We start from the raw sequence: 12,435 nt of genomic DNA, 5'->3' as shown, positions 1-12,435 counted from the left end.
AAAGTTTTCAGGGATCGCCTAAAAGTGGATAAATTCGGAGACAGTCTGACAGATTGGGGTAGCGAATTCCAGAGGATGGACGAGGCTCAGGAGAAGTCCTGGAGGCGGATATGGGAGGAGGTGATGAGGGAGCTAGAGAGCAGGAGGTCCTGGGAGGAACGAAGAGGGCGATTAGGTTTTTATTTTGATATTAGGCTAGTGAAGTAGAGTTGTGGATGGCTTTGTAACTTATTTTTAGTATTTTGAATATAATTCGTTGGGCGAGTGGCAGCCAATGGAGGGATTGGCAGAGAGGGGTAGCAGACACTGAGCGGTTTGTAAGGTGGATGAGTCTGGCAGCAGCATTCATGATGGACTGAAGGGGGGATAGTCTATTTAAAGGTAAGCCAATGAGGAGGGAGTTGCAGTAGTCAAGGCAAGAGATAACCAGGGAGTGAATCAGGAGCTTTGTGGTTTCATTGGTTAGAAAGGGACGTAGTTTAGAGATGTTGCGGAGGTTGAGGGGGCAAGCACAAACAAACTATGGGTACAAACTGTGGGATAGATTTTTGACTTTTATTTTTTCTTATTGTTTTTAATGGTAATGGCGGCGATCTGTGATTTTTAGCCGGAGTGCGACATTGCGGCAGAGAAATCTCACCTCAAATGACAATTTTTGGGGACCACTGACATTATTACATTGATCAGTGCTATAAAAATGCACTGATCAATGTATAAATGACACTGGCAGGGAAGGGGTTAACACTAGGGGGGCGATCAAGGGATAAAATGTGTTCCCTCAGCATATTCTAGCTGTAGGGGGGGTGGGCTGCCTGGGACATGACAGAAATCACTGTTCCCGATCACTGGGAACAGCAGATCTCTGGGATGTCCCCTGCCAGAACGGGGATCCGCCTTGTTGACAATGGCAGATACACAGCGATCGTGGGCGGCCAGGGGACACCGAGTCCGCCGGACCCACGGGCACGCTCCCACATCACGCAGCGGGCATGGGCGCACGCCCGCAATCTCACATGCACGGACCGACGTACGGGTTCGTCGGTTCGCGCAGGAGAGCTGACCTGCCGCTGTATAAGTATGGCGGCTGGCCAGCAAGTGGCTAAAGTGAAACTCAACCCATTGATTTAACGGTTTCCTAAAACAGTTTCAAGGCATGCCCTGAAAGATAACTGTGGCAGTTGTCATATCCAGCTCCGGAACAAGGTCATCCAGTGACCAGGTTGAAGATGGAAAACTGACCTTCCCTCCAGCACCCCACCCAGGGTGGTGTCATTGGAAGGCCAGCGGTTTAGACAGTAATGGCTGTGTGTTGAGTTATTTTGAGGGGACAGCAAATTTACACTGTTATACAAGCTGTACACTCACTACTTTACATTGTAGCAAAGTGTCATTTCTTCAGAGCCGGTTCACACTGAGGCAGCACGACTTGCAGCGCGACTGCCTCAAGCAACCTGCACACGACAGCAGCAGTGACTTGCAAAACGACTTTTATATAGAAGTCAATGCAAGTTGCCTCAAGTCGCCCCCAAAGTAGTACAGAAACCTTTTTCTGAGTCGGAGTGACTTGCGTCGCTCCTATAAGAACGGTTCCATTGTACAGTACGGGACGCGACTTATCAGGTCGCCTGATAAGTCGTCCCAGTGTGAACCGGCTCTCAGTGTTGTCACATGAAAAGATATAATAAAATATTTACAAAAATGTGAGGGGTGTACTCACTTTTGTGAGATACTGTAGTTACAAATTTGCATGATACGGTATACAGGTAATGATGTATTTGAGTATACAGAAAATCTATCTTTAGCCAGCTTAAAAGAATCAGGTGGGTCAGATTTGAAGGGGTTGCGAAAGCCACAAGGATATCCCCATGCTGGGTCGCCGACATCACAATTGGGCGGTGCCACCAGGTGATGTCACCAGGTGGCCCCCACCCCTTACCTATTAAAGAACTGTCACATGCGGAGCAGACAGATGGCGGTATCTATCGGTTGCGGGCAGGGCTTTTTTTTTTTTTTACGGGTCCAGCGGCAGCGGCGGACGTCATGATTGAAAATTGATCTACATCGGGGGGACATTGTTTTGTTATTTTTAATAAAGGACTGTGTGTGTGTGTTTTTATTTCTTTTTGACACTTTTTAGGGTGAATGAGTAGGGGTACAATATACCCTTACTCATTCACATGGAAGGGCGGGGATCTGGGGGCTTCAGTTAAAGGGGGCTTCCAGATTCCAATAAGCCTCCACAACCACCGTCAGGGTTGTGGGGAAGAGGCCCTTGTTCCCATCAATATGGGGAGAAGGTGCTTTGGGGTCCCTGCCCCAAAGCACCGCCCATGTTGAGGGTATGTGTCCTGGTATGGTTCAGGAAGGGGGGGACACTTGCTCGTCCCCCTCCTTTCCTGGCCTGCCAGGCTTCATGCTTGGATAAGGGTCTGGTATGGATTTTGGGGGGGGGGGGGGCACGCATTTTTTTTTTAACATTTTGGTGTGAGGCAGTTCTCCTAAAAATCCATACCAGACTAGAAAGGGCCTGGTATGGATGGTGGGGGGACCCCCACGCTGTTTTTTTTTTTGGATCAAATTCGTGTTCAAAACTGATCCGATGTGCAATTCAGATGCATTCCCATAGAAGGCAATAGCCTGGAATTCACATCTGAACCCCACCGCAGTGCTCAAAAAACGCACACGACTCTTTTTAAATTCGCTGTGAATTCACACTGCTGCTGCACCGGACATATGTGAACCGGCTCCATAGAAAGCCAGTTTAATTCACGTCATGGGAATCAGATGCGTTCAAAATGCATCCAATTCACATATATGTGAACCAAGCCTCAGGATAATATGATCAATGATTAGCGGGTGCTCAGATCATCAGCATCCGTTCTTTATTGCTGCCAGCCATGCCCCCTCTTCCCCGATTCAGGTAATATTTATTACAATGTTAGGATCCTTTTTTTTTCAATGCTTTTGCACAGTCATGCCTAAAATAGCTTCATTTATATTGAAAACCAAGTATTTTTGTTGTTTCCAGAATTCTTTAATTATAATGGTAGGTTTTGCAGGGAATTAACTATCTGGAGAAAAAAAATTGTATCAAATGTTTTGTTCCATTACACTAAGCTGCTCTATTCTGCTTGTTTTTTCATCCCATGTGACAAGCAAGTACCTCCATGTGTGGGTGACCCTTAATTAAAAATGAGTCTTCCAAAGAGATGAAATGTGTCCCTCTGGACTAATAGATTGTGTTCTGATGAAAGCAGTGATTGACTCAGCTACAGAAATGATTCATTGTGATGAAAAATCGTTTTATCCTCTAAAACCTCAGCGTTTGCTCAGCTCCCCCTGAACGCTTTTTCCTCTGGCAGGAGAAAAGCTGCCTAAAAAAATGCACTTAAAGCCGCGTTTTGCACTTGCATTTGGGCATCTCAAGCGTTTATGGATTCCACTGGCTGTGACTATGGTATTACCATGGCTTGTTACCTGCTATGCCAATGACCCACCCCCCTTACCTCTAATGACCACGCCACACATAACTGGGGTAAATTGGCTGTAGCGGCCGTTTTATTAACCAAATATATAAATATCCAATAATTAACATATCAATAACCTTTTAAACACAACATACAGCTTTATTAACGATAATGGAGCCCAAGGTCCCAATAGGCATAAACCAGAACCATACCTGCTAGTCACTTTCTAAGGCCTCCTGTCGTGAACCACCGACTCAGAGACAACTAGCAGGTACCCATACCAACTGAGAGCCGTACCTCAGACAGGTCCCTACACCATAGCTTTTAAGTGCCCACATGACCTAAAAGGACCTTGCACCCCGCCAAGTGCACCACTCTTTTTTTTTTTTTCGGGGACGCTCCAGTCCCCCAACCCAACAGAAAATTTCCACAACGTTTAGGGTGGGAGGGTGGAAAGCCGTTCCCCTCTTCTTCCCGTTCCAACTGAGGCCGCCTCCCTTCCTCGTACCGCGTCACTTTTCGCTCCAAGACTCCGCCCACATCTACATCCCCCACTACACTCCTCCTTCTCCTTCCTCAGGATCTGGCTCCCCATTAACCCCTGTCATGTCTGCCCTACGTTATGGCTTTGGGGTTGACTCCGGGCTTCTCTTAATATCAACCGCTTGCCGACTTCTGCATGTACATATACGTCGACAGAATGGCACGGCTGCGCAAATGGGCATACCTGCACGTCCCTTTGAATTTTCCGCCGTGTGGTCACGTGCGCGCGACCCTGCCGCGAGCTCCGTGAATGTGATTGCGGGTCCCACGGACTCGATCTCCGCGGGGATACCCGCGATCGTCTCACGGAGCTGCAGAACGGGGAAATGCTAATGTAAACAAGCATTTCCCCGTTCTGCCTAGTGACACTGTCACTGATCACAGCTCCCTGTAATCAGGAGCGGTGATCAGTGTAGTGTCACATGTAACCCCTCCCCCCACGGTTAGAACACATCCCTAGGACACACTTAACTCCTGCAGCACCCCCTTCTGGTGAATCCCTTCACTGCAAGTCACATTTACGCAGTAATTGGTGCATTTTTAATCGCACTGATCGCTGTATAAATGTGAATGGTCGCCAAAAGTGTCTGATCTGTCCACCATAATGTCGCAGACACGATAAAAAACGTTGATCGCCGCCATTACTAGTAAAAAAAAAATATTAATAAAAATGCCATAAAACTATCCCCTATTTTGTAGACACTATAACTTTTGCGCAAACCAATTGATAAATTCGAATCTTTTTGGCTCTATACACCACCACAATGGATTTGAAATGAAACGAACAAGATGTGCTTTAACTGCAGACTTTCAGCTTTAATTTGAGGGTATTGGACAATTGGTTGCTCAGCTGTGTGTGTTATTCCCTCAGCATCCCATTTACAAGGAGCAGATAAAAGGTCCAGAGTTCATTTCAAGTGTGCTATTTGCATTTGGCATCTGTTGCTGTCAACTCTCAATATGAGATCCAAAGAGCTGTCACTATCAGTGAAGTAAGCCATCATTAGGCTGAAAAACAAAACAAACCCATCAGAGAGATAGCAAAACATTAGGTGTGGCCAAATCAACTGTTTGGAACATCCGTAAAAAGAAAGATCGCACCGGTGAGCTCAGCAACACCAAAAGACCCGGAAGACCATGGAAAAAAACTTTGGTGGATGACCGAAGAATTCTTTCCCTGGTGAAGGAAACACCCTTCACAACAGTTGGCCAGATCAAGAACACTCTCAGGAGGTAGGTGTATGTGTGTCAACGTCAACAATCAAGAGAAGACTTCACCAGAGTGAATACAGAGGGTTCACCACAAGATGTAAACCATTGGTGAGCCTCAAAAACAGGAAGGCCAGATTAGAGTTTGCCAAACAACATCTAAAAAAGCCTTCACAATTCTGGAACAACATTCTATGGACAGATGAGACCAAGATCAACTTGTACCAGAGTGATGGGAAGAGAAGAGTATGGAGAAGGAAAGGAACTGCTCATGATCCAAAGCATACCACCTCATCAGTGAAGCATGGTGGTGGTAGTGTCATGGCGTGGGCATGTATGGCTGCCAATGGAAATGGTTCTCTTGTATTTATTGATGATGTGGCTGCTGACAAAAGCAGCAGGATGAATTCTGAAGTGTTTTGGGCAATATTATCTGCTCATATTCAGCAAAATGCTTCAGAAACTCATTGGACGGCGCTTCACAGTGCAGATGGACAATGACCCGAAGCATACTGCGAAAGCAACCAAAGAGTTTTTTAAGGGAAAGAAGTGGAATGTTATGGCCAAGTCAATCCCCTGACCTGAATCCGATTGAGCATGCATTTCACTTGCTGAAGAGAAAATTGAGTACTGTCAGTGAAACTTTTTTTATTTGCACTAAAATACAATTTTTCAGGACAAGCTTTCGGGGTATGTCCCCTTCTTCAAGGTCCAAGCAGGAGCCGATCTTTAAGGCTTCAATAATGAAGATTGGGTACTTCTCAAGTTCGTTTGCTAATCTTTTTCCCGGTCCGTAGGTTTTTGCCTCCTGGTATCTACATGGGAGTCGCCACCTGTATGCTGGACCTTTTTAAATTTTCTGTTTTTTGTCAGATGATATTCGCCCTGACCTGGTCACCCTTGAGATGGCTGTATCCTGTCTACTCCCAAATAGATTGGATCTGTGTTCTGGTGTCTTGCACCATTTTTTTTTTTTTTTTTGGCGGGATCCACCAACCATGGCTTTAGCCATAATGCACTCCTTGCCGTGACCACGGACAACACCGCTCTTGAAAAACATCAGTTCATGTCTGACACATCCACCACAGAGTATGCCGCCAATTTCAGCGCTTACAAAGCTGTTACCACCTTGTATCTTCACTTCTTCTAGACGGGGTTATTTAACCACTTAAGCCCCGGACCATTTGGCTGGCCAAAGACCAGAGCACTTTTTTTGCGATTCGGCACTGCGTCGCTTTAACTGACAATTGCGCAGTCGTGCGACGTGGCTCCCAAACATAATTGACGTCCTGCTTGTATGACTGGTTCACTGATTTTCCCAGAAGTCTGCAACAAGATAAAAGTCAGATTTTTTGGCATCCACTGCAATAAAAATTTCATTTTTGATGTGATTCCCTATTGGGAGTATCTTGTCTAAAGGGATGCAGACTCTGCCACTTTCCTCAGAGTCCTGCAGGTGCAGCAGCTGGTTGATAATTATAATTATGAAACCACTCCCATTAGACTCACTCAGCACATGGGCTGGTTATTACTGGTGTGCCAGCACCTGCAGATGCTACAGTATAAAAAAAAAGGAGAATTGCGCTAGGTGCGTGATAAATGTAAAAAGGGCTGTGAAGGATATCCTGCAGCCAAGCACTATAACCCCGATATCGGGCACAAAAGATATAGATAAAGATAGGAGTGCAATAATACATATAAATATAATGTGTACGATTACAATGTATACAATATGTTAACAATGTATCGTTAGTGATCAAAATCAAGTGCAAATAAAAACATCCCATGAAAATAGTCCATATGTGATTACTGCATTCGCAGAAATACGTACATTTGAACACAAAGAAAATATGACAAAAAACAGTTCATAAGTGAAAGTATCCAAATGAAAAATTCCCAATGCGAGACCCTGGGTCTATGTTTTCCACCACTTGTGCTTCCCGTCACCTTTCAATAAACAATGGAGGCTTATCAGAAAGCCTGCGACCGCCCTTACTCAGAGGGGTCAAAACAGGCTTAGGAGAACAGCAGGAACACTGCTAAGATCTCATAGACTTCCCTCACAGGTGACCGGCTGACATCAATGAAGAGCAGCTTCTGTGGCACGCTCCCAGGAGACAATCGCTATACACCAATGGACGTACACTTCCACGGGTCAGACACAGGCATCCAGTGGATTTTCCAAGAAAGAGAGAAAGAAAAAGACTCCAGTAGTGCCAGTGGCGTAGCGTGGGTTGTCAGCACCTGAGGCAAGGCAAGTAATTTGCGCCCCCCAACCTGCGGACTTTTAGCTATCCCTGAGTCCCTTCAAATACAATAGTACTGGCCTACCTGATTCCTTTACTGACCACTACACACTACACTGTCCCCTACACTGAGAACTACACTGTCCACTACACTGACCACTATACTACACTGTCCACTATACTGTCCACTACAATGTCCACTATACTACACTATACTGACCACCATACTACACTGTCCACTATACTACACTACACTGACCACTATACTACACTGTCCACTACACTGACTACCATACTACACTGTCCACTATATTACACTACACTGACCACCATACTACACTGTCCACTATACTACACTACACTGACCACTATACTGACCACCATACTACACTGTCCACTATACTGACCACCATACTACACTGACCACTATACTACACTACACTGACCACTATACTACACTGTCCACTATACTGACCACTATACTGTCCACTACACTGACCACTACACTACACTGACCACCATACTACACTGTCCACTATACTACACTATACTGACCACCATACTACACTGTCCACTATACTACACTACACTGACCATTATACTACACTACACTGACCACTATACTACACTATACTGACCACCATACTACACTATACTGACCACCATACTACACTGTCCACTATACTACACTACACTGACCACTATACTGACCACCATACTACACTGTCCACTATACTACACTGACCACTATACTACACTACACTGACCACTATACTACACTGTCCACTATACTACACTAACCACTATACTACACTACACTGTCCACTATACTACACTACACTGACCACTATACTGACCACCATACTACACTGTCCACTATACTACACTACACTGACCACCATACTACACTGTCCACTATACTACACTGACCACTATACTGACCACCATACTACACTGACCACTATACTACACTACACTGACCACTATACTACACTATACTGACCACTATACTACACTGTCCACTATACTGACCACTATACTGACCACCATACTACACTGACCACTATACTACACTACACTGACCACTATACTACACTACACTGACCACTACACTACACTATACTGACCACCATACTACACTGTCCACTATACTACACTACACTGACCACTATACTACACTGTCCACTACACTACACTGTCCACCATACTACATTATACTGACCACCATACTACACTGTCCACTATACTACACTGACCACTATGCTACACTATACTGACCACCATACTACACTGTCCACTATACAACACTACACTGACCACTATACTACATTACACTGACCACCATACTACACTGTCCACTACACTGACCTCCATACTAAACTACACTATACTGACCACTATACTAACCACTATACTATACTACACTAACCACTATACTGACCACTATACTACATTATACTGACCACCATACTACACTACACTGACCACTATACTACACTGTCCACTATACTGACCACCATACTACACTACACTGTCCACTATACTACACTGTCCACTATACTGACCACCATACTACACTACACTGACCACTACACTATACTGACCACTATACTACACTACAGTGACCACCATACTATACTACACTGTCCACTACACTATACTGACCAGTATACTACACTACACTGACCACTATGCTACACTACACTGTCCACTACACTATACTGACCACTATACTGTCCACTACACTGACTAACCACCATACTACACTACACTGACCACTATGCTAACCACTATACTATACTACACTAACCACTATACTGTCCACTATACTACACTATACTGTCCTGCCTACAGTCTCTCCCTCTCGCCCCCCCCCCGGCCAGTAACAAGACTCTCACTCACCTTCTTATCCTGGCTGCATCGATCCGGATGAGGAGGAGAGGACAGCGGCGGCTCACATTGTTTCTTCTCTCCCCTGCGCTCTGCCTGCTGCCATGTTCAGTGTCCAGCGCCCTGTGATTGGGCGTATGGGGGTCATGTGCGGAGGCGGGACTTCAGGAGCAATCGAGGACAGGCCAGCCCTACGCCTCACATGACCCCCATATGCCCAATCACAGGGCGCCGGACACTTAACATGGCGGCCGGAGCGCGGGGGACACAGGAATTTGAAATTAGGAGGAGGCAGCCAGTGACACATACTGGCGCCCCCCTAAATGTCGCGCCCGGGGCCAGGGCACCCCCTGCACCCCCACGCTACGCCATGCAGACATTCCTTTGATGACTTATTTAAAAGTTCCAAAAAATCCCATTACATAAAAAACGTTCCTTGCAAGGATAGAAGTAAAAAAGCTCTGCTAGTATCTATAAAAACAAAACGCGCATGCACAGTGCGTGTACACGTGACATAGGAGCCTTTTTACCAGTGGTGGGGTAGCACTTACATAACCCCCATTTTTGCAGAGCTACGACCCTCAAATTTTTTATTTTAATGTTCATGACAGGTGAGGCCCTGCCTCATCTGCCTCCCCTGACTGCATGTCTCTGCTGCTGATTGCCCCCATATCAAGCTGCTTGCCCTTGGGACACTCGTGCGTGCGCGCTCCCGAGCCCCCTCTGCGTGTCTATGCGACACACAGAGTGCCACTCGGCGCCACCCTCTGCTCCCTTCTCACTGGGTTTGATGGACAGCAATGGGAGCCAATGGCTTCCACTGCTGTGTGTCAGCCAATGAGGAGGGAGAGACCTCGGAGAGCTTCTACTCTTGTGCACATCACTGGATCAGGATCAGGCTCAGGTAAATATTAGGGGGCGCTGGGGGTGCGGCACCCTGAAGGTTTTTAGAGCCTTCAGTCTTTAGAGCCACTTTAACTTATTCTGGCCATTGGAATGAATGAATGTTTATGCAAAAAACATGCTTAGTGTTTAGGCGTGTTTACCCACGTTTAGGCGCATCAAGCATTTTTTCTGCCCTCTACTGAACTCGCTGGTGATGGTTTTTTTTCTTAAAAAATGTGTGTTAAGGAATTGGCGCTTACTGTGCTCATATATAAATATAGTTTAACCACCTCAATACAGGGCACTTTCACCCCCTTCCTGCCCAAGCCATTTTTCAGTTTTCATCGCTGTCGCACTTTGAATGACAATTGCGCGGTCATGTTACACTGTACCCAAATGAAATTTTTATCATTTTTCCCTCACAAATAGAGCTTTCTTTTGGTGGTATCACCTCTGCGGTTTTTATTTATTGCACTATAAACAAAAGAAGAGGAACAATTGTGAAAAAACACAATATTTTTTACTTTTTGCTATAATAAATATCCAATTTTTTTTTTTTTTTTTTTTAACAAATTTTTTCCTCAGTTTAGGCCGATATGTATACTTCTACAAAAGTTATAGCGTCTACAAAATAGGGGATAGATTTATAGCATTTTTATTTATTTTTTACTAGTAATGGCGGTGATCTGCGATTTTTATTGTGACTGCGATATTGCGGCGGACATATCGGACACTTTTGACACATTTTTGGGACCATTCACATTTATACAGCGATCAATGCTATAAAATTGCATTGATTACTGTGTAAATGTGACTGGCAGGGAAGGGGTTAACACTAGGGGGCGCTCGAGGGGTTAATGTATGACCTAGGGAGGTGATTCTAACTGTGGGGGGAGGGGACTGACTGGGGGAGGTGACTGATCGGTGTCCCTATATACAAGGGACACGCCATCGGTCTCCTCTCCTCTCTGACAGGACGTGGATCTGTGTTTACATGCACAGATCCACGGTCCTGCTCTGTTACCCGGCAATCGCTGGTGCCCCGCGGGCATCGCGGCCGCCGGGCACACGCATCGGGTCCCGAGCGACGCAGCGGGCACGCGCGCGCGCCCCCTAGTGGCTCGGGAGGGCGATCATGTCATATGACGTCCGCCCAGAACAAGAGAAGCCTCGTCCTGCCGTCATATGACGGTGGGCGGTGGCTTAGTGGTAAACCATAATGGATGACATCAAAGCTCAATCCATAACAGTCACATAAAATGCAAACATTCATAGAAACTCCAATGTGACAAGTCCCAACACCAAACGATATGCTTGTATAGATAAGTATCTTGTAGTTCTTTCAGCACGGGTCTTCAAAGGGAAGGTGACAACTCACCAGGGGTGTTTGACCCTTTTTTTACAGGATGGTCATAATGCGCATTTTGGAAAGCCAGATTGGTTCCACTGCTATCACCACTCCACTCCAATGTTCCCTCAGGATAGAACTAGGATTTGTGAAATGACTCCACAGGAGACACAATTGCAAGATCCTCAAAGTGTAGTACTTTATTAAATGTATAAAAGCAAGTAGTAAAAGATTGCACTCACATGTAGCTGTGCCTGAATCCTGGCACTAGGTGTATACAGCATGTGCAGATATGGCTTATTCCTCCGGCACTAGCATGCGATTCACGCCTCGCTCTGGGCAATAGGCCAGATGGATTATCACACAGGACCCGGAAGTGACGAACCCCTGGCTCCGACGTCCGTTTCACCGTAATTGGCTTTTTCAGGAAGTCCTGAAGATATCTATGTGGGTGTGTGTGAATGCATGTCCCTGAATGCTGACAAGTGTCATATTGGGAGCAGCAGCTGTGTCCGTGCTGTCTGTGCGTCCCAACTGACATGAATGAGACAGCGCATGCGGATGCAAGGAACACCTGTGCATCCCCATGTGAGCAAGAATGTATGGAGGCTTCAAAGTGGTCTCTCTATAGTGTGGGCTCTAGTCTGTTCACAAGCTCAGTTATTGTATATGAGGTGGTACTAGTTAGTACAGGATTTTCAATGTTCATCTCTATTTTATCAGCTTAACTCCAGGCAAATGGATCATAATATAAGATTCGTCAACCTTGGTCCGTTAACCATTCTAAATAAAGTGAGACCTGGAGGAGAAAATGGACAGAGGGGCTGCATGACTAAGGGAGGAACAG

General features: G+C 45.8%; 1 protein-coding gene across 3 annotated transcripts in view; it reads right to left on the bottom strand.

Annotated features, from left to right (window-relative positions):
• Nucleotides 1–12,435, bottom strand: part of DNASE2 (deoxyribonuclease 2, lysosomal) — an 87,034-nt gene that overhangs the window by 42,533 nt on the left and 32,066 nt on the right. Inside the window, exon 1 of one of the 3 annotated variants that reach the window (XM_073622701.1) lies at nucleotides 11,831–11,966. The exons of the other annotated variants lie outside the window; for them this stretch is intronic. The gene's annotated coding sequence lies outside the window, so the exon portion shown is untranslated. Of the gene's footprint in view, nucleotides 1–11,830; nucleotides 11,967–12,435 lie in introns of those variants that run through there. 3 annotated transcript variants of the gene reach the window in all.

This window comes from Aquarana catesbeiana, linkage group LG03, assembly GCF_042186555.1.
Source record: "Aquarana catesbeiana isolate 2022-GZ linkage group LG03, ASM4218655v1, whole genome shotgun sequence".
Taxonomy (NCBI): Eukaryota; Metazoa; Chordata; class Amphibia; order Anura; family Ranidae; genus Aquarana; species Aquarana catesbeiana.
Note: the sequence above shows the minus strand (reverse complement) of the source record. Positions and strands in the feature narration are given on the sequence as shown.